At 46.8% G+C, this 23,158-nt stretch overlaps 1 long non-coding RNA gene across 5 annotated transcripts in view; it reads right to left on the minus strand.

Annotated features, from left to right (window-relative positions):
• Nucleotides 1-23,158, minus strand: part of LOC138989908 (uncharacterized) — a 145,355-nt gene that overhangs the window by 68,049 nt on the left and 54,148 nt on the right. The window contains exons 1-2 of one of the 5 annotated variants that reach the window (XR_011466093.1): nucleotides 2,131-4,530; nucleotides 52-412 (exon numbers count right to left, since the gene is read on the minus strand). The exons of the other annotated variants lie outside the window; for them this stretch is intronic. This is a non-coding gene — a long non-coding RNA (uncharacterized lncRNA). Of the gene's footprint in view, nucleotides 1-51; nucleotides 413-2,130; nucleotides 4,531-23,158 lie in introns of those variants that run through there. 5 annotated transcript variants of the gene reach the window in all.

Raw genomic sequence — 23,158 nt, forward strand, 5'->3', positions numbered from 1 at the left:
CGTCCACCCTCGCTTCCTGAGCCACAGAAATAAGAGCCCTGAACGTATTACCATCAAGGGATGCAACACCTCAGCCTCAGGGGGCGGGTTTCCAGATCCAGAGGGGACACCTGGCCTCCCCAGCAGCTCTGACGGGTCGGGAGCCTGTTCTGCAGGGGCCTAAGCAGCATGGTGATGACCGGCAGTGCCCTGCCCACCAGCACTTACTCACTGGAAGGCCTCCTAGTCGGGAAGCAGGACAGGAAGAGGTGAGGTGAAGGCTGCAGGGTCCAGTGGCAGCTTGTAGGCTCTGACTTCTCAGTCTCTTTCGAAGAAGCCAAGCCGGCGCCAAGTGGGAGCCCAGTGCAAACGGGATGCATCTGAGAAGGTGAAGCACAGCCACCCGCTCCCAACTCAGAGTCCTCTGAAGTCTCTAAGCAGAACAAGGGGAACATGGGCCAAAGAACTGAATGTCCGGAAAGCTAGCCTTGAGCAGGGTCCCTGTCCTGTCCTCATGATGAATGAAGCAGAGATTTTGTAATCAGAGCCCCCCAGGTATCAACCCTAGTCCCATCATCTGGTAGCTGTGCGATCCCGGGCAAATTACTCCTCTCTGAGCCTCAGTCTCCTCAACAGTAAATGGGCACAATAACACTGACCCCAGAGGGAGGGCCTCTGGAAGGGTGACATAGGCGCCAGAGTGCCCAGTGCAAGCCGGGCAGGAGTAAGAACTCACTAGTATTCTTTCCCCCTCCCAGGCTTCAGCAGCATCAGTTGTATTAATAAAATGGGGTTCCAGCTCTCCCAGGTTAAGTGTGCAAAACACTTGGAAAACTGCAAAGGCCTATGGATTCGTGCAAAGGATGTCTGTTTGAAGAAGATGCTGAGTTACTCCTTTCCAGCCTCCACTACCCTCAGCATTTCTCTCATCTGACACCTGCCGTAAGGCCTTCCCTACCCTGCACGGACTCTTCCTGGGTGGGCTTGCGGAGTCTCTGTCAAATTAACAGAGTTAAATGGACATTTATGGGGCAAATCTGAGAAACTCACAGCAAGTATAAAAAACTGGAATTATGATGCACCCCCACTCCCTGGGTCCCCCACTTACTGTTCTTTTTAAATTGGGTTATGGTTGCTTTCCAACGTTGTGTTAGTTTCTCCAGTACAAAAAAGTGATTCAGCTATATGTGTACATATATCCCCTCCCTCTTGGACTCCTTCTTACCCCCCACCCTATCCATCTAGGTCACCACAGAGCACTGAGCTGAGCTCCCCGAGCTATATACAGTAGGTTCCCCCTAGCTATCTATTTTATAGTTGAAGGAAATGAGGCCCAGGCACAGAAGGTGACCTTCTTGAAGTCATGGATGGTAAGTGCCTGGGTTTGGAACCCCAGGGCTGTCCCACTCCGAGGCCAGTGCTCCTGCCAAACCCATAGCCCTGGTTCATCAGCCTAAGGGGCTGAACAGGGTCAGCATGAGGAGCCTCCTGAGACCTGGGGTAGGTCCCTCCTCCTGTGGGTGCTGAGAGTGGTCACCCCTCCACACTGGGAGACAAAAGGAGCCCACATGTGATGGGAAGAGCAGCCTGCCCAGGAGGCGGTGACACTCAGACCCGGGTTGGAATCTGTGCTCAGCTGTGCAAACTTGCACAGCCCTCCACTTCCCTGGCCATCTCAGCAGCACATCCGTAAATCCAGGAAGAATGCTCGCCCCATCTCACGGGCTGTCAGGAGATTAGAATGAGATGACTGACAGGTGTTGAAAACCAGCAAACCCTGTTGTCATTCGTAATTAGCACACTCGGTATTTGTTTGTGTTTCTAAGCAGCAGATTCGCTAAGTAGGTTAAACAGTGTCTCACTCCCCAGTCCTTGGGCCTCCCCATCCTGTTCACACTATCCTGCTTTGTGCACCAACAAGGAGAAGGTGAACCCATGTCGGTGTCAGAATATCTTCGGTGAAGAGTTACTGAGCATCGGAAGTTCATCTCACATGCTGTCTGTGCTAGCTCTGAGACAGACAAGAGAAGCAAGGGTGGCAGGTATTTCCTCCTTTTGACTCTCATAAGTGAATAAGCAGACATATTAGATCAATGCCCACCTGACACATGTTTGTGGGGCACTTACACGTGTGTCAGGCACGGCACTCACCTTTACAGACAGAATCCTAGGAGCACCGCATCACAGCTCTTGAGATGGCGCAGTGACTGACTTATTTCTTCCCTTCTTTCCTCTTTTCCTTCCTTCTGGCCCTCGGATTTCTGCCTTTGATTCCCAAAGCCATATTTCCAGGCAGTCCCAGGGCCGTCAGAGGAGGAGCACTGCTGGCCTCAGGGTCTCTGTCGTGGGCAGGCAGTAAGGGCCCAGCCAACTGAGGGGACTGAGGGGACATGGTCCAGTCAGAGCAGCAAAGAGAACAGAGCAAGGGCAGAGATCTTGGGCTCAGAGAAGGCATTTGCTTGGAGATTTGGGGCATCGGCTAGAGCAGGGAAGCCCTTCTGCCGGGATGTCCAAGAGGGAATGTTTCCCAACCAGCCCCCCAGGTTGACACCTCGAAAGCTAATGCCCGAGGCTCCCACAGCAAGACCCAGGGCATCACAGGCGCACAGTCAAGGAACATCAAATCAAACTAACCAGGCAGTCAGATGAAATGCACCTTCCTCCCACATCTAAGGAAAGCAGGGAAGCCCCCAGACAGGTAGGCAGGGTCTTGAGGAAGAAGCAGGGAGTGAGAGAGAGAGCCCAGAGCAGCTGAGAGGGGATCTCTGGCCCTGGGAAGCTAGATTCAGGGACTGGGGAGAAGTCCCTCATCCTGGGCTCTAGGTGGCTGCACTCCCGTGTCCCTGGGGGCCACAGAGAGATACGCCCAGCCACTAGGCTCAAAGTCCTGTGCTTTTCATGGATCATCCATTCAGCCCTCACAGCCAAGTCCATGAGGTAGGAATCATCATACCCAGTTTAAATTAAAGAACCTGCGGCTTAGAGAGGTTGAATAACTCACTCTGAGTCACAGCATCCTAGTCAGGGTCATCTGGCCACAAAGAACCTACGCACTTACTGTTTGACAGGATACAATTATTAATCAGTGATTGCTTCAGGCCTCCCAACCAGCGCTGTCCTGCTAAGGGGGCCCCGGCTGGCCCACTTCTTGGACTCTCTTTCCCACCTTTGAAGACATCTTTGCCAAGAAAGGTGGTTCTCTGGGCCTTTGACAAGCAGAATTAGAAGTAAAAGGACAAGGGAGAGAAATATCCAAGAGGCACTGATAGCTCTAAGGTGGAGGTCTGGGGAGAGGAGAAAGCTATGCCCTGGGGAGGCACAGAAGCAGAGAGAGAAACAGACAAGTGGGCTCAGGAGTATCGATTTTCGTGACTGAGAAATCTAAGGATGGAACTGAAGTTCTAATGACATCATATTTGGCTTCTCTGTTCTCTTGAACCAGCACCACTGAGACTGGATCCCATGAATCACAGATGTGGGAGCGATTCAGTTGTAAGGAGACAGGAGAAAAGAGAACTGAGATGGAGGCAAGGTGGAGCCCAGCTTCCCCTCCCAGCATCTCTGTTTTCCTCTGTGTGGTGGTCTTCTCTGTGAAGGCACTTGTTCACTATTGTTCACTTTTAGTTTCTGCTCCGATTCGACTCTGGTGAGCACACAGCCCACCGTGGGCCGCCTGCCGCATCTCCTCATTCCTTCTCTAGAATGATGCCAGTTCTGTTTGAGTTCCCACTGTGAACAGTCTCATAATACTCATGTTTCCTGGTTCAAAAGCCATTTTCCCACAATTAGGTCTCTTTTTGGAGGTTTCGTTTATCTTTAAAAAGCTTAACCTTAAGCCATTCCTGCTCAAAGCTAGGGCCTGTGAATCGCTAGAACTGTATGTTGACACTTCAAGAATTCACAAATAAAAATGATTTATCGAAGAGTCTCAACTTAGTAGGAAATAAGCACAAAAACAGTTCTATATGTTTTCTCTTCCCCTATCTATACTATGACAAGTTCCTTTGCTCATTGGTTAAAGGTTCCTGTAACTGTAACTTGCTGCTAAGTCGCTTCAGTTGTGTCCGACTCTGTGCAACCCCATAGACGGCAGTCCACCAGGCTCCCCAATCCCTGGGATTCTCCAGGCAAGAACACTGGAGTGGGCTGCCATTTCCTTCTCCAATGACTATAACTTAGTCCAACCCATTCATTTCAGTCTCCTTGAGTTCCCAGGACGTGCTGGTTCTGTTCATCAAGACCCACTTCTGTCACTGGTCTGCTTCTTCTCCTCCCTTTCCCAGGAGAGGCCAGAGCTGTAGCCACAGTTACTTGTGATGGAAAAGGGATGTGAACTGGTCTCCAAACACTTTCCCCCACCTCCTCCTAGGTTGAGGTCATCGGGTGTTTGGGACAAAAAGGAAGGAGAGGGGACATAACTTCTAAGTCAGGCTGAAATCCTCTCCAGGTTGGTTGTCTCTGCTAATTATTTAGTGAAGCTGAATGACCTCCGTGCCCCCGATGCGGCAGGCATCCTCGCGCTGGCCCTCTCATGGGATGCACATCTGGGCTCTTCAGAAGGCCCTGCAAGAAGCAAAGGGCCATTTGTTGCTGGTACTTCTCACTCAACAGACAAGCTGCTGGTGGGGTGGGGAGGGTGGGAAGGAGGGGTTGGGGAAGGGGGAGGAAGTAGAAGGAAGGGAGAAAGGGGAAGGCAGGAGTGGGTAACAGGAAAGAACTCAAGTCCAGGTGTCTTATCTGGCATCCACTAAACCCACCGGAAACTCAGGACCCCAAAAGCGGGAGAGCGGCTGCTCCTTCTCCACTCTACCAGCTCTCTCATATCCTCCTCTCTCCTATTCATGGCACACAGGAGCACACCAGAAAGTCCCTTCTCTCATTTCGTGAGCCCCTTCAAAATATAAAAAGACTTTTACAAGGAGAAATTAATATGACATTGTAAATCAACTATACTTCAGTTGAAAAAAAAGAACGGATCTCTTGGTATCTACCTTCTTTGGCTTTAAGGGAGAAAGGACTCCTTTTCCCTCTCCAACAAAAAGGAAAGAATAGCCTCTCTTTCTCTCTCTTTTTTTATATTTATTTATTTATTTGGAAAAGGAAATGGCAACCCACTCCAGTATTCTTTCCTGGAGAATTCCATGGACAGAGGAGCCCAGCAGGCTACAATCCATGGACTCAAAAGAGTCAGACACGACTTAGTGACCAAACCACCACCACCACGGTTTATTTGGCTGTGTTGTGTCTTAGTTGTGGCACGTGGGCTTGTGCTCTGAGGCATGTGGGATCTTAATTCCCTTACCAGGGATCGAACACGAGTTCAAACATGCCTGCACTGCAAGACAGATTCTTAACCACTGGACCACCACGGAAGTCCCAAAAATAACCTCTCTTAGGACAGCTGCGTACTCCCCCAAAGGATACCAACATCCAGCTTTCTCCCAGTCTTCTTCTACCGATCAAGGGGGTGGGACTTCCATCCAGGGGCCCAGGCAACTGCAGGCAGTTCCATTTGTACAAGGCGAACGTGCCTGCATCCAGGAAGTGGCACATGAGACGAGACTGCCAACCAAGTGTGCAGAGCAGATGGCTCTACCCAAGGAGGTATGTGCTGAATCCCGTTGGCATTGTAAACTGGCAGGCCAATTATTTGTTTCTGTCTGGACAGAATGTGCCTTCGTGAGGGGCTGTGGATAACTGTGATCACATGAAACTGTCAGACAAGCTCATCTGGACAACCTAGGGGCAGGTCAGAGTGAATTATCGTGGTTCCCAGTACTTTTGAAGAAAGGCAGCTTTACGTCTTTTAAGTACAGTAATGGAAACCAGGTGTGACCAGGAGCGGTCCTTGGGGAACTGCTTCAAGAGCCAGCTAAGAATGAGTTGTAGCTAGCAAAGTGGTCTTTAAACGTGAATGATGTGATTTCAAATGTCTTGTTTGAATGTCTCTCCTAATATGGTTTTCTCACTGTCTTATAGTACTTCCATGAAGAAAGGTTGGCTAAGCAAAGGTTAACTACTTCCAAGCAACATCCAAATTATTCCAAATCTCAGATGACCACCTTCCCACAAAGATGTTTGCCTGAGTTGGCAGCTCAGGGGGAAGCTTGTGTTTCACAGCAGGAAGAGGAGTTTAGCCAAAATTTCCACATGAGACAACCAAGATCCCAGCCCTAACCCATTTCAGAGTAAGTACCTCCAGACTTAGGTGCTCAGTAATATGGGGTGAACTTAGCTGAGTTGAAATATCAAGGGGAGAGAGAGGGAAAGCTGAAAGCTCCTCTATAGGACCAGACCTGTACCACATTTTAAAAAAAGGCATTGAAATGATGAATCATTCAATTCAGTGAATACAGTGTATCTGATTCCTTTGGGGCAGGGTGGGGGGATGCTCTGATAAACAAGCCATGGTCCATGTCCTCCAGGAAAATTGAGTCTTGTAGTTGAGAAGGGACATTCAGACTAACAATGGCACAAGGCAAAGTAAAGGAAATGCAACAGGTCAAAAATAAACAGCATGCCACAGTGGGGCAGGAGAACCTCAAGAGGCCCTAGGAAGCAACCTTTTGAGGTCAACTTTAAGCTAAATTAAATATATTTATCAGATCAGATCAGTCACTCAGTTGTGTCCGACTCTTTTTGACCCCATGAATTGCAGCACGCCAGGCCTCCCTGTTCATCACCAACTCCCGGAGTTCACTCAGACTCATGTCCATCGAGTTAGTGATGCCATCCAGCCATCTCATCCTCTGTCGTCCCCTTCTCCTCCTGCCCCCAATCCCTCCTAGCATCAGGGTCTTTTCCAATGAGTCAACTCTTCGCATATATACACACACTAATAATATACACATAAATGAGCACAATTATTTGAAGACTAGTTTGGCAATGTATCCTGTGGTTGAGAATATGCATTCCATCACCCAGCAATTACACATCTAGATGGATATGGTAGAAAATTCTCCCCCATGAACTAGAGGTAACACAGACACTCTATGCCACGTTCTATGTCGTATCAAAAACCTAGAAATGACCTAAATGTCCACTATTGGATAAAAAGATAAATAAATGAAGGTACCTTCACATAATGGAATACTATACAGAGGTTGAAGTAAATGCTCCAGAGATTCATGTGCCAACATGGAACAATCTAGAAAACTTTGTTCAAAGCATTTAAGGGTATCTCTGGCCAATCATTAGTCACTGGCTGATCCAGCAGAGACTTCAATGGCTACACATATAGGAAATACGGCTTTTACAGAGTTAGTCCAGCAGAGTCACTAAGCAAGCCAAAAGCAACAGCAAACCCTTCAAGGAGAGGAGAATCTGATTTCCAGACTTGCCGTATTAGATCATCTATGCCTATATACATCATAGCCAAATTGACAAAAGACAAGAAGAGAATCTTGAACACAGCAAGAGAAAAAACAAACTCATCGTATACAAGAGACTGTCAATCAAGAATTCTCTATCCAGCAGGACTATCCTTCAGAAATGAAGGAGAAATTAAGACACTCCCAGATAAACAAAACAGCAGAAGTCACAAAAAATGTACATGAGCCAACCTAGCCAGAGATTAAGTTGGATGTTTTTAATCTAGCTATCTGCTATTTACAAGAGACACACTAAAATATATGGACCCAGAAAGTGTGAAGTAAATGGATAATTCAAAATATACCAGAAACAATAATTACTAAAAGAAAGCTGGTATAGCAATATCAATATCAAATAAAATAGATTTTAAGGGAAAAGCATCATTAGGAATAAAGAGGATCAGTGCATAATAATGAAAGGAAATTTACTAGGAAGATATAAAATTTTTTAATGTGTAGGCACCTAATAACATGACTTCAAAATATGTGAAGTTTGACAGAACTACCAAAAGAAATCAACATTTCCACAATCATAGCAGATGTCTCTATAACTGCAAGGGCAGAGACACTATTAGCAGTGGTTTAAATTAACACTCTTAGTCTAATGGACAAATATAGAACAGTTCACTCAGTCATTATATTATTCATTTTTTTATGGATCATTTAGAAAGACTGAAAATTTCTAGAAATTAGAAATTGATAGCAAGAAATAATTTTTAAGACATTATTCTATAAACTGATATATTCCTAAATAGCTCGTGTTAAAAAAGAAATTATAATGGAAATGACCCTAACAATAATTAAAATAACATTTCTACATTTCTTGATACAATTACAGGGATGTTAGAGAGATTATGGCTTAGGTAAGAGAAGTAAAGGCTACAACTTCGAGTTAATTGTCCAGCTCAAGTTAGGGAGGAGGGATACAATAAAGTAAACCCAAATAATGTAGAAGGAAAGAAATATTAAAGATGAGGACAGAGATTAATGAAATAGAAAATGGGCATAAGCAAGCATCAATAAAACCAAAAACCTGCCTCTCTGAAAAGACTTGATAAAGCAGACAAATCTCTGGCAAAGCTGATCTGTGTAAAAATAGTGACAAAAATAGGTACAAATGAGCACTCTGGTGCAGCCAAGTGGCCACACCAACCATGAGTCCCCATCTCCAGGACGTTACGTATTTCCTATTAAAATAGCTTCCTATCTTGTTTAAGTCATTGTCACTTTGAGTATCTGTTCCTTGCAATCAAACCTACTCCTAACCAACACAGAGGGCTGGTTCAGCCCTGAGCTGGCTCTGGGTATATCAACAAGGCTAGGCGGGAAGGAGGATGGTGAGATAGTGAGTTGGACCAGTACCATGGGTGATTAGGCAAAGCAGAGGTGGCAGGTGAGGCTGTAGCTAAGTTGGATTAAGGTGGTAGCTGGGACAGTGGCTGACAGGTGGTAACCACAGTATGTGGCAGACTGCCATGACTGCTTCCAGCAGCCCCCTGGCTTCCCAGGTGGGCTTATCCCAGGGTTGACTCTTCGGGCCCAGACCCACTGGACAGGTCTGGTCCCTCTGGGACAGGGGCCATGTACCATACTTTTATTTGCAAGTCCCAGGAAGTAGGACTCAAACTGGCTTGAACAATAAAGACAATGTGTTCATTCATTTGCCTGCATGCTCAGTCACTTCAGTCGTGTCCAACTCTTTGCTACCCTATGGACTGTATCTCACCAGGCTCCTCTCTCCATGTGATTCTCCAGGAAAGAATACTAGAGTGGGTTACCACACCCTCCTCCAAGGAATCTTCCCGACCTAGGGAGAGAACCCACCTCTCTTACCTCTCCTGCATTGGCAGGTGGGTTCTTTACCACTAGCGCCACCGGGAAGGCTCACTCACTCATTTAGCTTAGTTTAATTCAATAGCTCAAACTACAGTTTCAAAGATCTACCATGTTGGCGCCACATGGCCCCATGCTATCCACCGTCCAACAATTCCAGATTCTTCATGGGTGAGAGAAAAATAGCTTCAGCAGTTCCAGACATCCAATCCATACCCCATACTATCCAGGGAGAAAGAGCTCCTTTTCCAGAAACTCCCTTAAAGACTAGTGATTAGTGCTCTCTCATTGGACAAAATTAGGTCACGTGCTTGTTTCTGAACCAATCAACTTGCTGCTTGACTTCAGCCTATCACGATCTACCACTGGAGCTGCTACTGAGTTAAATTGTGTGACTTGGACAATTTACTGAGCCTTGTTCTCCTCATGTATAATACAGGATGTTAATAATACCTAGTGTTTTGAGACAGTATAAACAAAATCAAAATTTAGCACAGTGCCTGACATTCTCTGCATTTGATCAATGATAGCCACCAATAGCTATTAGCACTAATTCTAAAAACTAGGGCTCCATTCTCAAACCTGGAGTATGAAAGCTGGACTGGGGCTTTCAGTTTGAAACTAATATCAGTCTGGGGCCTGTTCCTGAGAAGAGGGAGTGGTACCAACATTAAACTTGACCCCCAGCCCTAGGAGGTAAACTGAGGCAGTATGCCCATGGTTCAGCTGAAAGCACAGGGGTCCAGAGAGATCCACGCTCCCCCTAACCCTCAGCAATCCCAAGAATAAAGAGACAGAGGTGATTCTGCCCAAACATGACTTTCCTCTCATTCTGTGACCTCCCCGGGGATCATTCGGGCCCCTGGGGCAGGGCTGTCCATTAAATGGCCACATTCGATGCAAGAGGAGCAGAAAGGCTGCAGAGCGCCACTCTGGCTCAGCTCACGGTGGGCGATGGGGTCATATGCCCTGACAGGCCTTTACCCAGGGAGAAAAATCTTTCTAATAGCCCAGAAGAATGCCCTAATCTGACATCTCGTTTAGCAGATTATTGGGCCCGGCTTTGATCTCTACTGGGCATAATGAGTGCGCCTCTGGGGCCAATCAGTAGTCATTAATTAGCAGAGCGGCCTGCAGCTGGGCCTGCCCAGGAATGGGGTCCTCAGCCTGCGAATTGGGAGTTGAGGGTGATGTTTGTGAGCAAGTCAGGCCCAGACTGAAGCTACGGGATAGATTAGGGTCACCGGGATCAGCCCCCGAGGTCTCTCTGGGAAAGTGCTCTAATCTGGGCCTTCCCATGACACATGTGGCACACCAGGGACCAGGCATGGCTCCCATTTGGCAGGACATCACCCGACAGTGCGAGCAGAGAACCGACTGGGCACACGGCTCACGGGGTGTGACATCGCGACACAGCGCACCACAGTGTGCAAGGCACGTAGCAGAAACCACCCGGCTCTTCATCTAGCCCTCTCGTGGAAGGGCAGACTCTGCCTCTATGACTGATTTCTGTCTCTTCTTGGGTCCCTAGCAACCACCTATTTGGGCTTTTGGGACCCTGGGAGATGATGGTCAAAAGATAGTTTTTGAGTCCTATGGTTTCATCATCTCTAAGAGCAGTGGTACTCAGCCTTGCAGTCCTGTATTAGGGTTGGGGTTGCAGCAAAGCTGTGACCAGCAACACAGATGAGGAGGGCCTGGGGGAGTGCAGAGTGGGTACACATGATGTAGACTTAGCATAGCAAGAGCTGGATTCATATGCCATTCTCTGCCATTCACTAAACAGCCATGTGACCTTCCGCTAAGTACTCTTAGCTTCTCTGAATTTCATCCTTCGTGTCAGGACAAGGTTATCTTTCCACACCGTGATTGCACTTAGCTTTTATATAACACCAAAACACAGAATTACTTAATATATGTATTTTAAGGGTTCAGAATTATTAATAAATTTTTAAATCAAACTAAACATTAAACTCAATCTCAAAAATTAATAAACAGAGGACTTCCCTGGTGGTCCAGTGCTTGGGTGTCCACCTGTCAATTCAGGGGACATTCAATCCCTGGTCCAGGAAGATCCCACATATTGTGGGGCAACTAAGCCCATGCACCACAACTCTAGAACTACTCAACATTCTACAGCCCGTGCTCCACAACGAGAGAATCCCCCATAATAAGAAACCTGAGCCCTGAAACTAGCATGGTCCCCACCCACCACAACTAGAGAAAGCCTGCCCACAGCAACATAGACCCAGCACAGCCAAAAATAAAGTTAAAAAATTTTTAAATTAATTAAACAGATAAAACATTAAGCAAAACATTCATTTATAGACATACAAACATTAAGTTAGTGTGAAAGTCTCTCAGTCGCATCCAACTCTTTGCGACCCCATGGACTGCAGCCTGCCAGGCCCCTCTGTCCATGGAATTCTCCAGGCAAACACTAAACTTGATATTAATTCAGAACAAATCATTAGGAGACAAACATTTTAAAATAATTATTCAAGTAGTTATTCATGTGAATTACTATTCAAAGGATAACAAGAAATGTAATTAACTCTGAAATTAAATACTATCTGATCTTTTTAATACAATCCTGGAGAAAAATTAAGGTGTCATTGTTAAGTCAAGTGCATTTGTGTGCAAATTTTTCTCATTGCTGTGAAAGCTATTTCTGACTCTATACCATTCAGGGGAACAAATGCGGAGAGAGTTATAAACTAACACCAAATTCTTTTGATACCATCATGGTGGGGAGAAAAAAAATCTCTTAATATATTTTTAATTTATTAATAGCTTTTTAAGCTTTTTTCTGGCAGAAGTGGGCAGAGACTGAGACCTTTCTATTGATAGTAAGCATTCCTTTCTGTTTAACAAAAGCCTCCTTTACTCTCATTGGGTATAGACGGTGATCCCACACCATCGGTGGGTTGTATCTACTTCTACTTCTTGTAGAACTAGAGCTTCAGAAGAAGCTTGCTGTGTTGATGAGTGTTTTCTCTCTCCTCTTGAGAATTTTGGAAATGTAAAAAAGAAAAAAGCTTTCTAAATGAGTGTCCCTTTGTTCTAGTTGGAATTTTAATGTAGTATAGAACTCTCTGGGTGGTTTCAAGACAAATCACTCTGATTTTAGATTTTTTAAAAATATAAACTAATAGTATTGCACTAAAAATGGGGACTTCCCAGGTGGTCCCTAAGACTCTGCAGTCCTAATGCAGTAGCCTGGGGTTCAATCCCTGGTCAGGGAACTAGATCCCACATGCCACAGCTAAGACCCAGTGCAGTCAGTTTTTTTTTAATTGGTATGTGATGCATTAAAAACCTAGAGAGAGGCTAATAGAAACTGACTTTGAAATGGCTTGTTCCAAATAGGTCATTTCCAAATCTTTTCTACTGTCAGGATGCTGTATTGAGGGACTTAAGTATGGAAAACTAACAAAAGCAAAGTCCTTGAACCAAGTGAACACTAGGGCTGAGAGTCCTCCTTTCTTCCCTCACACGCCCTCTACACACACTTACACATTAGCATGGCCGTGGGGGTGACAAGCCAAGATGCCCCAGTGGACAGTAGCCCAACATTTTTAGTGGTCTCTAGACCTTTAGGCCCTTTCCCACCCTTGAACCTCGGTGGGGCTGGCATGGCTTGTCTCACCCACTCCAGGCACATGACTGGTGCCATCTTTTCAATGTCTCACAGCCCTTCCTGGTTTCTGGGGTTTGGGTTCAGGTTGACGAGAATTGCTAGTTTTTTCATCATCCTCATCACCTAATCCCTTCCTCCTCCCTCTGTCATTGTCATCCCATCCATCACCCCTCACCCACCGCCCACAGCCTTCCAGTTCCTCAGTGGCACAGACAGCCCTAAGAGGACACATCTGTGGACATGCACACACAGAGACATCTGTCTACAAGTCTGCTAAGGGCCTCCTGGAACTCATGACTTAGAGAAAAGACAAGGACCTGGCAGCCCTGCCTGGCTCCCTCCATCTGCCCTCCTATATATATTTACTTATTCAACTCATTCTTTTGATGAAAGTTTATGAAGCAGCCGTCTGTACCAGTTGCTGTGCTGGGTTCTGGGATTACAGTGGTGAGAGACACAAACAAGGGTCCTGTCCTCACAGAGCTTACAGTCTACACAGGGAGATGAACATTAAAGAAACAATCATTCAATAGAAATACTTGGCTACAATGGTGTAGGAATGTCTTCCACCCTCTGGTCCTCCTGCACTGTCTGCAGATGCACACAGAGAGATCTAAGGATCTTTAGAGTCCCAGCTCACTCAGCGCCTACATTCAGGAGGTTCTGCCAGTCTGAGGGGTCTTGCAAAGAAGCCCAGCTGTCCCAGCAGGTCCTCCTGGGCCACAGGGAAGATGTGAGCAGTGGCCAAGTCCACTAGGTTCCCTCCGCAGCCCTGGCTCTTGACTCGGGGCATCCTTGGGGGTGGGGCAGGGAGCAGGGGTTCTCAAGGCAACTTCCTGTCCCTCAGCCCATCCCCACAGGCATGTCAGCAGCACCAAAATGGATTCAAGTTTTGTGGGGCCTGAAACTTACACAACTTAAAGGGCCATTTTTAAGAAACCAAACACAAAATACAAAAGTTGGTTAAAAAGTGAATATTTCTTTAAAATACTTCTCATTCTTTTCTAGAAGCCTCATTACTCATTCATTTTTTTAAAAGCTGACAAAGGGACTTCCCTGACGGTCCAGAGGTTAAGACTCTGTACTTCTAATGCAGGGAGCACAGGTTTGATCCCTGGTTGGGGAACTAAGGTTGGTCATAGCTTTTCTTCCAAGGAGCAAATCTTTTAAAGCTATGACCAACCTAGACAGCATATTAAAAAGCAGAGACATTACTTTGCCCACAAAGGTCTGTTTAGTCAAAGTGGTGGTTTTTCCAGTAGTCATGTATGGATGTGAGAGGTGGACTATAAAGAAAGCTGAGTGCTGAAGAATTGATGCTTTGAACTGCGGTGTTGGAGAAGACTCTTGGGAGTTCCTTGGACTGCAAGGATACCAAACCAGTCAATCCTAAAGGAAATCGACCCTGAATATTCATTGGAAGGACTGATGCTGAAGCTGAAATGCCAATACTTCGGCCACTTGATGCGAAGAGTTGACTCATTTGAAAAGACCCTGATGCTGGGAAAGATTGAAGGCAGGAGGAAAAGGGGATGACAGAGGATGAGAGGGTTGGATGGCATCACCAACTCGATGGACATGAGTTTGAGCAAGCTCTAGGAGCTGCTGATGGACAGGGAAGCCTGGCGTGCTGCAGTCCATGGGGGTTGCAGAGGGTTGGACACGACTGAGCTACTGAACTGAACTAAGGAACTAAGACCCCTCATGCTGCACGGTGCAGCCAAAAAAACAACAACTAAATACAGGTTGACAAATACACACACACAAAATAAAAATAATATTTTAATAAATTTGCTCACGGATGTACCCTTGTCATCCTGTACATTTTGGGCTGCATCTTCTCTTTGAGTGCCTCATCATATGGCAATGATATCATAATATCATTTTTAAAAAAACATAAAACATTTTTAATATTTATTTGTATTTATTCATTTGGCTGCACCAGTACTTAGTTGAGGCACGTGGAATCTTTTAGTTGCAGCATGCAGGATCTAGCTCCCTGACCAGAGATCAAACCCAAGCCCCCTGCATTGGGAGCTCAGAGTCGTAGCCACTGGTCCACCAGGGAAGTCCCTATAACATCATTTTCCTTGGAGAGCATTGAAGAGTCTTTCCACTAACATCATTGATCAAACTACATACTTTGTTACTCAGAATTTAGAAATCTTTATTTCAGCTTCTTGACCAACCTCATGTGAATTTTTAGAACTGTTGTCTGTTGGGTAAATCCTTGACAAGTTTCCCATGTAAGCTGTAAGATGAAAAGAACTTTTCACAGGCTAGCTTCTGGCTCCTTACGCTTCAAATCTTGTTTGTCTAGTGCTTCCCACAGGCTCCCACACTGCAAGCCATAGGACACATTCTCACTGCCTCATACCAGGTGAGTCAACAGCATGGGAAGTAGGTGAATTCCTGGAAACCATCCCCCCCCAGTAACTGTAAGGAGACATGGAAGTAGCGGGAGCCACACTCATGAAACACCATGTATGTATCCTGCATCCCATACAAGCACTTGCCCGTTCACCCACACTAAATGCATCGCCAACACAAGTTTCCCTCGTGTGGATCCCAAAAACGCCCACAATGACTCCAATACCACCTGACAGGAGGGGAAATGTGACACAGGGCAAGTCAGGGGGAAGAGAAACAGCAGCCTTCAATGATTGTGGTCCAAGTAACGTACTTTTGCAAGTTTTTACAAAAACACGAGCCCTTGTGAAAGCATCACCAGGAACCACAAGTGAGGGGCCCAGGAAGACTCTGCAAAGGGGGGGTGGTGGGGCCAGACCTTGGAGATGAAAGAGGTGAGAATGAGGGTAATTACCGAGGCGGGGCCTCAGGCTGCGGCTGCTGGCACGATTATCTTAACAAGTTAAATTAGCCCCAGATAAACCTGTACCAAATAAACCTGGGCTGCTTGTGCCTGGAGCCTCCAGGAAGAAGGACTTCAAAGTCCCAAGGCCAGGTCATCAGAGGTGGCTGTGTCCCCCAGGCCCCCAGGGCCTGTTCATGGGCTGCAGGCCAAAACACCGCCTGACTCTCACACTCACATGCCCAGCACCCAGCTCACACAGGGGCCCCACACAGGCTCCTGAACCCAGGTACATACATCACTGCCGCCCCTTCCCCAAAACCTCAGCTGACGGAACACACACATTGCTGAGAGCCATTCCCAAATCCAGGACTAGGGTCCCCTCAGGCATCCCTCTGGGGGTGGGATGGGGCAGGTGAGAGAAGGGAGAAGGTCCTTTCTTCTCATTCTCCACTCACAGGGTAGGAATCAGTAGTGAGCACTAGCTGCTACCTTTTTTTTTTAACTTCATTGAGGAACAACTGACACATAATTGTATTTATTTAAAGTGCACAATGTGATGATTTAATATACATATACATGTGGCATGATTATTAAAGTCAAGATAATTAACATATCCACCGCCTCACATTTAACACAGTTAACTCGTGTGTGTGTATGGTAAGAATGTTTAAGATCTACTCTCTGAAAACGTTCATGTCTTTAATACCATATTATTAACTATAGCCACCAGGCTGTATGTTAGATCCTTAGAACTTACTCTTCTTACAACTGAAAGTTTGTTCTCTTTGACCTACATCACCCCATTTTCCCCTCTCCCCAACAGAATGGCAGCCACCATTCTCCTCTTACTTCTATAAAATCTGCCTTTCTTCTTTAACACCTATTTCAGCACCAGGGTCCAAGGTTCTGTAGACTTGGAATGCTCTCCTGCCCTCTCTGTCTTCAGTCCACATATCTCTTCGATCCAAGGGGCAGGGACCAGACGGTGGACAAGATGCTGATTCTGTGGTTCAGAGCAGAGTTACGTACTGAGCCCCAGATCAAGCCAACCACACGTGATTCAGGCTGGAGAGAAGGGTGATGTCACATACTGGCCTCAGCCTCCACCCCAGGACAAGTGGGAAATGATGGGGGTGACAGGTATGGAGCCTCCTGGGGCTGAAGGGTTGGCCAAAGTCCTGGCTTGCTTCCCTCTATGGCCCAGAGATCTGCCCCATAGCCCTGGTTTAAGGGCTCCAGGGCACCACAAAGCCCCAGGTTCTGCCAAGGAGTTTGGCTGATCAGCAAAGGGTCTTCAAAGAATACCAAATTGGGTCAAGATTCCTAGGTTCAAATTCCAGGTCTCAGGAGTTTGGGGAGAGTGAGGGGGTTGATAATAGCCACAAAGATCTTTGGATGGTTGGGTGAGGGGATTCCTCATGCTGAGTAACAAGAGCCATGAGCAGGCAGATCGGTCAGAATTAGCTGGGAGTGGGCCAGGTCTTTGAGGCTCTTCCGCTCAGGAAAACCCTGTTCTCCATCCTCAGCCAAAGGGGGAAGGAAAACAGGAAACACATGTTCTGTAGGGGAGGCTGAGCACCCAGTCCCGAGACGCCCACAGGCAGGACTGCCCCCTGGATGAGAGTTTCCCAGCCCCACCTGAGGACCCAGTCCTGACCAGCCTTCAGGAAGAAACACACCCTTCAAGCATATACAAAGAGCCTAGAGCCACTAGGCCAACATCTGTGTTCTCACTCACAAACTCCTGTGCAGCCTTGGCCCAGGAACTCAGCCGCTCCGGTCCTTTCCTTTTTTCCCTTATCCAATAGAAGTGATTGTCCTGCCTGCCTTTCTGCCTTGCCTGCCTAGCTGGCTTTTGCAATGACAAAGCACCACACACATGGGAATACTGTTGGGAATCCCAGAGGGCTTCTTCCCTACCTATGCGTCAAGCCTCAGCCTCCAGGAAGCCTTCCCTGATTGCCCCAAAGGGAAGACCTGACCTGCTCACCTGATCGATCCCCTCCAGCCTTCACCGTTTTCCCCTCTTTGAGGGCCCTGACACATACTCTGCATCAGATGAAAGTACTGATATCTGGTCATCCTATGCTTAAAATCATGAGCAACTTGAAGCCCAGCCAGCCCTGTTATCCTTCGTGTCCTCCCCAGGAGCCAGCAGGCATGTAAGACACCCTGACTGGAGACACCAGGCCTAGGTGAGATGATAAGTCATCCCCGCCCTCCATCCCATCCATACCTCTCCCCCTTGATCCGGTCTTGACCACCAGGGACTTGGGGTTTTACCAGCACAGAAATCAGTGCATCCAGGGAGAGCAGCCCTGAAAACCCCGGGGGATCGCTGTGAGCCCTCTCCCATCTTCCTTTGTCCAGGACAGGAGGCGCCTCAGAAAACATCTGCCCAGACCCTCCTCAGACCCATGCTGCAGGCCTGGTCATGGCACTCCGTGTCTCTAAAGGCCAGAGCCTGGTGCCGTTCGCAGGACTTTGAGAGGAGGAGGCTGCCTGAGAGTGAGGCCACGGTGTGAGCATGCAGTGTCTCTTCCTGGGTCGTTCCCTAGCCAGTGTCCATGTGCGTTCCCTCTGCTCCTTTTCAGGAGCCCCCTCAGAAACTGGCCTGGCCATAGTGACCGGCAGATGGCTTGGGGAAGAGTGGGGGGCCAGGAGGTCAGGTAGCTGAGTGAGCCCCGTGCCCCCCCAGACAGAGGGAGCCGGCAGAGATGCTGCCGCAAACCGAGCTCTCCCTCACACCATTCAGTCCTCATCTCCCAGCCTCTCTTGCATCCTGGGGGCCCCCATGACTGGTTCTCATCGCAAGGTGAGGTGGTTAAAAAAGCTGCCTTCTCTACTTCTTCCCTTTCTGCCTGCTCAATGCAGAGAACCCCACAGTCATAAGGGAGTGGGGAGCCATTGATGCCAAGAGCATGGATCCTTGAATCACCTCATAGAAGGCCTCCTGCTTGGCCAGGAACACCCCTGTTCAATGGTTATGAGGGAGAATTAAAGTCTGTCATGCTCAGCTATTGACATTCGGGGATTCCCTTGTGGCTCAGCTGGTAAAGAATCCGCCTACAATGCAGGAGACCTGGGTTTGATCCCTGGGTTGGGAAGATCCCTGGAGAAGGGAACGGCTACCCACTCCCATATTCTGGCCTGGAGAATTCCATGGACTCTACAGTCTACGGGGTTGCAAAGAGTCAGACGTGACTGAGTGACTTTCACTTTTCATCAACAAACATTATCCTAATTCAGTTGCCTTAGAGGAGCAAAATTGCAAGGAAAAAATGAGCTTGACACCCCAGATATGTCTACCTCGACCCCATTTAGGAGTAGTCATGTGACTTGAGCCCATCCCGTTAGTCACGTCCATCAGTTTGGCTCCAGTGGAAGGAGATGCTTTGAGCTCAAACAACTAAGGGCAGAACTTCCCAGTACTCATTCATCTCCTGGCTCCCTGTCATCAATCCGGCCTCTCTCCACCCCTGCCAGTCCCAGGCCCTCCAGTCTGGCATCCTGACTGGACCCTCCCTGGATTCCGGCCTCTGGTGTTGTGTCCTGGCTCCTACGAGGTCCACACACTCACCCTGGAGTCTCTCCAAGATCACAGTTTCTACACTTACTTGGTGCCCCTTCCTTCTTCGGAGGCTGCTGGGCAAGTCCAGAGGCTGGGTCAGGCCCAGAGGCTATAGCAGGCTCCTGATATAGCAAAGGCCTCTTCCCTAAGGGCTTTCTGTTCCTTGTCCTAACCAGTCTTCACAAAAAGCCTGTGAGGTAGATAGACCCCAAGCCCACCATCCTGATTCTGCACTAGGGTGTTATTATTCCCATTTTACATATGAGAAAACCAAGGCATGACATGGTAAGTCACTCATTCAAGAGCACACGGAAACAGTAGAACTAGGGTTAGAATCCAGGTCATCTCGACTCTGGAACCCACATTCTGACTTCACCAAAGGCCAAACCCAGCCCCTTGGGTTGGTGGTGTGAGGTGGCCCTGGGACATCCTGCAGAATCTTCCTGGAGAAGGTGGCATTTGGGGACAAGTTACACAAGCTCACTGAGCCTGGTTTTCCTTCCAAGGTTCTGCCAGTTGTTCAGGTGTGTGTGTGTGTGTGTGTGTGTGTGTGTGTGAAACCTACATAGGCTTGGACATGGAGTTACAACAAGGAAGCGCTTTAGAGTAGTGCTGGCCGATAGAAATAGACTTGTGTGACACAAGTCACAGGTGCAGGCCACAGATATCATTTCAAAATCTCTAGTTGCTACGTTAGAAAAGGAACAAGAAACAAGAAATTAACTTTAATAAATTACTTTATCTGCTGTAGAAGTAATGTTGTCTCTTCAATATGTAATTGATGTGGAAAATAATGAACGAGCACTCTTCCGTGCCAAGCCTTCCAAGTCCAGTGTGTATCTCCATGATTAACACCCCTCCGCTCAGTCTAGCTGCATCTCAAGCAGTCTAGGGCTGCAGGTGGTTGGTGGCCGCCATCTTGGACAGAACAGCTCTGAAGAAGGGCTGGGCTTGGGACGTCGAGCGACCCTGGGAATGAGGCTCTAGAATATGGTGGGCCTCCCAGACCCTGAAGGGCACACGTGCTTAGGCCCGGCTTAGCAGAGAGCAGCAAGAAGCCACAAGGCAGTAACTCCTGCATAAACACAAACCGCTGCGTGTTAGGATTCAGGGAAAGCAGCGGATGGTTTTCATTTGCTGCAAAGTCGGCATGTGTTTGTACTTTCCTATTTACAGTAGGCCCTCTACGGAGGCTTGTAAACAACTCCAGGAGCCCAGCGCTCCATGCAGCAGTTCTGTATTCTCTGATGACCCCCAGCCCCCAGGTTACAAGCAAGCACAGATTAAATCCCGAGTGTTTTCATGATCGAGGAGCCCGGTCTATGAAATGTGACGAGGCAGAAATCTGAGCAAAAAGCCAGGTCAGGAAATCGTTGCCAGCTGTGGTATGTGTGATCCTGGGAGGGGACCCCAAAAGGAAGCCCTGAGTCCTGCCCTGTGTCATCTGGGGTCCGTGTCTAGCCCTGGAGGTATAGCCCAAGAGAGAAATTTTTCAAAACTTGAGTCCACAGAATGAGTGTGAAATTATCTGCCAGAATCAGAGGCAACCAGGCCTGTGTGCTCATAAGGTTCCCTCACTGACAAGGGCCCATGCCCAGAAGGGCCTCACACTTGGTTTAATGCTCTGCTGTCGCCATCTTGAAATTTTTATTAGTTTTGGAACCAGGGTATTTTCATTTTGCACTGGGCCCACAAATTGTGGAGCTGGTCCTGAATGGAGGCCACTGCAGGAAACAAGAAGCCCCTTCTGCCGAGGTCCCCTGCTGGGGAGGGGCTCAGCATTCTCGTGACCTTTCCAGGAACCAGTCCCCTGGTCCAGCCCCTTCAACTGTGCATGGGGAGACCATCTGGAGGAAGGGCAGAGCCGGCCTGACAAGGGCTGCCTGAGACCGCCCTGGAGAACAGCACCAGGATGTTGTGTATTTTCCAAAGTTCGATTCACAATGGTCTCTTTTCATTTAAAGAAAATACCGCAACCATTTCCTAGCAAAGGTTAAGTCTTTACACTTAAAAAAAAAAAAAAAAATGTTTTTAACCTGCCAAGGAATGTGCTTTTTTAAGCTTGTTTCCTGCTCTTCCTGAAGTTAAGGTTCCCTCCCCCTGCTCACAGGGAGAGCTCTGGGGTCCTATGAGAGTGGTGAGCGACTGGATGGTGACTGTCCCCTAAAGCAGGTCAGGGACGTGGCAGAGGTGTGGGGAGCCAGTGCTGGGTGGCCATCCCCTGATCTACCAGAGCCAATCAGGACAGGAGCCCTGATGCCTCAAATCCATCAAAGCCTCTTGTTGTAGAATCTGTATAATCTGTATTAAAGTCTCCTTTCTCACTGTGGATATCAATTAGTTTCTCTCTCTCTCTCATTAATTTGACCAGAAGTTTTGCTAATTTTACTGGCCTTTTCAGAAGATTGACTTTGTGGGTTCTTTCTACTTTTTGCTTGTTTTAAATTTCATTAGTTTACGCTCACACCTTCATTATTTCTGTCATCCTACTTTCTTTGGATTCAATTTGTCTTGGGCTTAGTTTTTCTAACTTCTTGAGCTAGATATTTAAACAGTTGATTTTCCACCTTTCTTTTCTAATATAAGCATGTGAAGCTATGACTCTCCTCCTAAGTCTGGCTTTAATTGCACCCTATGTTTTGCAGTGTAGTCTGTTTATTGCCATTCAGTTCAAAATTCTTTCTAATTTTTATTGTGATTTCTTCTTTCTGGACCATCAGTTACATGGAAAAATATTGTTTAATTTGCAAACATGATTTTCTAATTGTTTTTTCTGTTGCTAGTTTTAAGCTTAATTACAACGTAGTCAGTGACTATATTCATTTCAGTTCTTGGAAGCTTGTTGAGATCTGTGTTATGGCCTCACATAGGGTCAGTATCACATGGGGCATTTTTGTAAATGTCCCGTCTGCACTTGTAAAGACTGTATATTTGAAGTTGTTGGAACCTGTGTTCTATGTACATCAATTAATTCAGGTTTGTTAATGATATTGTTCAAATCTCCTGTATCCATACTGGGCTGGATTTATACACCTCTCACTAAAGGAGTCTTTCACATATATGATTGTGGATTTTCTATTTCTCCTTTTAGTTCCATCATTTTTGCTTTCTTTGCTTTGAGGTAATATTATTAGATTCATACACTTTACAATTGTTTTAGCTTCCTGGTTAATTGAACCTTGTATTATTATAAGTGTCACTAACTCAAGCATTTTTTTTAAAAAATTTGCTTAAAATCTATTTCATTTGATGGGGCATCCCTGGTGGCTCAGTGGTAAAGAATCTGCCTGCCAATGCAGGAGACGTGGGGTTCAATCCCTGGGTCAGGAAGATCCCCTGGAGAAGGAAATGGCAGCCCATTCCAGTATTCTTGCCTGGGAAACAACAACACCCCAACTTTCTTTGTATATTTTATCATTTTTCTTCCAATCTTTCTGTATGCTTGTATTTGAAACCTTCCCCTTATAAGCAGGATATAGTTGTGCTTCTTTTGTTACTTGCTCTGACAATTACACATGTTAAATGGAGTACTGTCATATTGGGTTTATCTACCACCTTGTTTGCTTCATACTCCTGCTTTATACTCATCCTGCCTGTCCTGTGGTCCTTTCTTTTGGATTGATTCAGTGTTTTTATAGTGCCATTTTGACTCACTCTTTTGACAATAATACACTTTGCAGTGTTGGCCTTTTTTTTTTTCATGTGCTGTGGTTGCAACATCTATCTGTGACTAATCAAATTCTGATACCAATAAGTATTCCTACCACTTCCTGGACAATGCAGTGACCTCAGAGTGCTTTAACTCTACCGTCATCCTCCAGCAGATGCTATTACTATATGTTATTTCAGACGTTTTAATTCCCTACACATTTAAAACCCCACAAGTTATCACTGTTGTTGTAAATATAGTCAATATTCATTTACATTCACACACGTATTTACATTTTTCT

Source organism: Bos mutus, chromosome 11 (assembly GCF_027580195.1).
Source record: "Bos mutus isolate GX-2022 chromosome 11, NWIPB_WYAK_1.1, whole genome shotgun sequence".
NCBI classification, from domain to species: Eukaryota; Metazoa; Chordata; class Mammalia; order Artiodactyla; family Bovidae; genus Bos; species Bos mutus.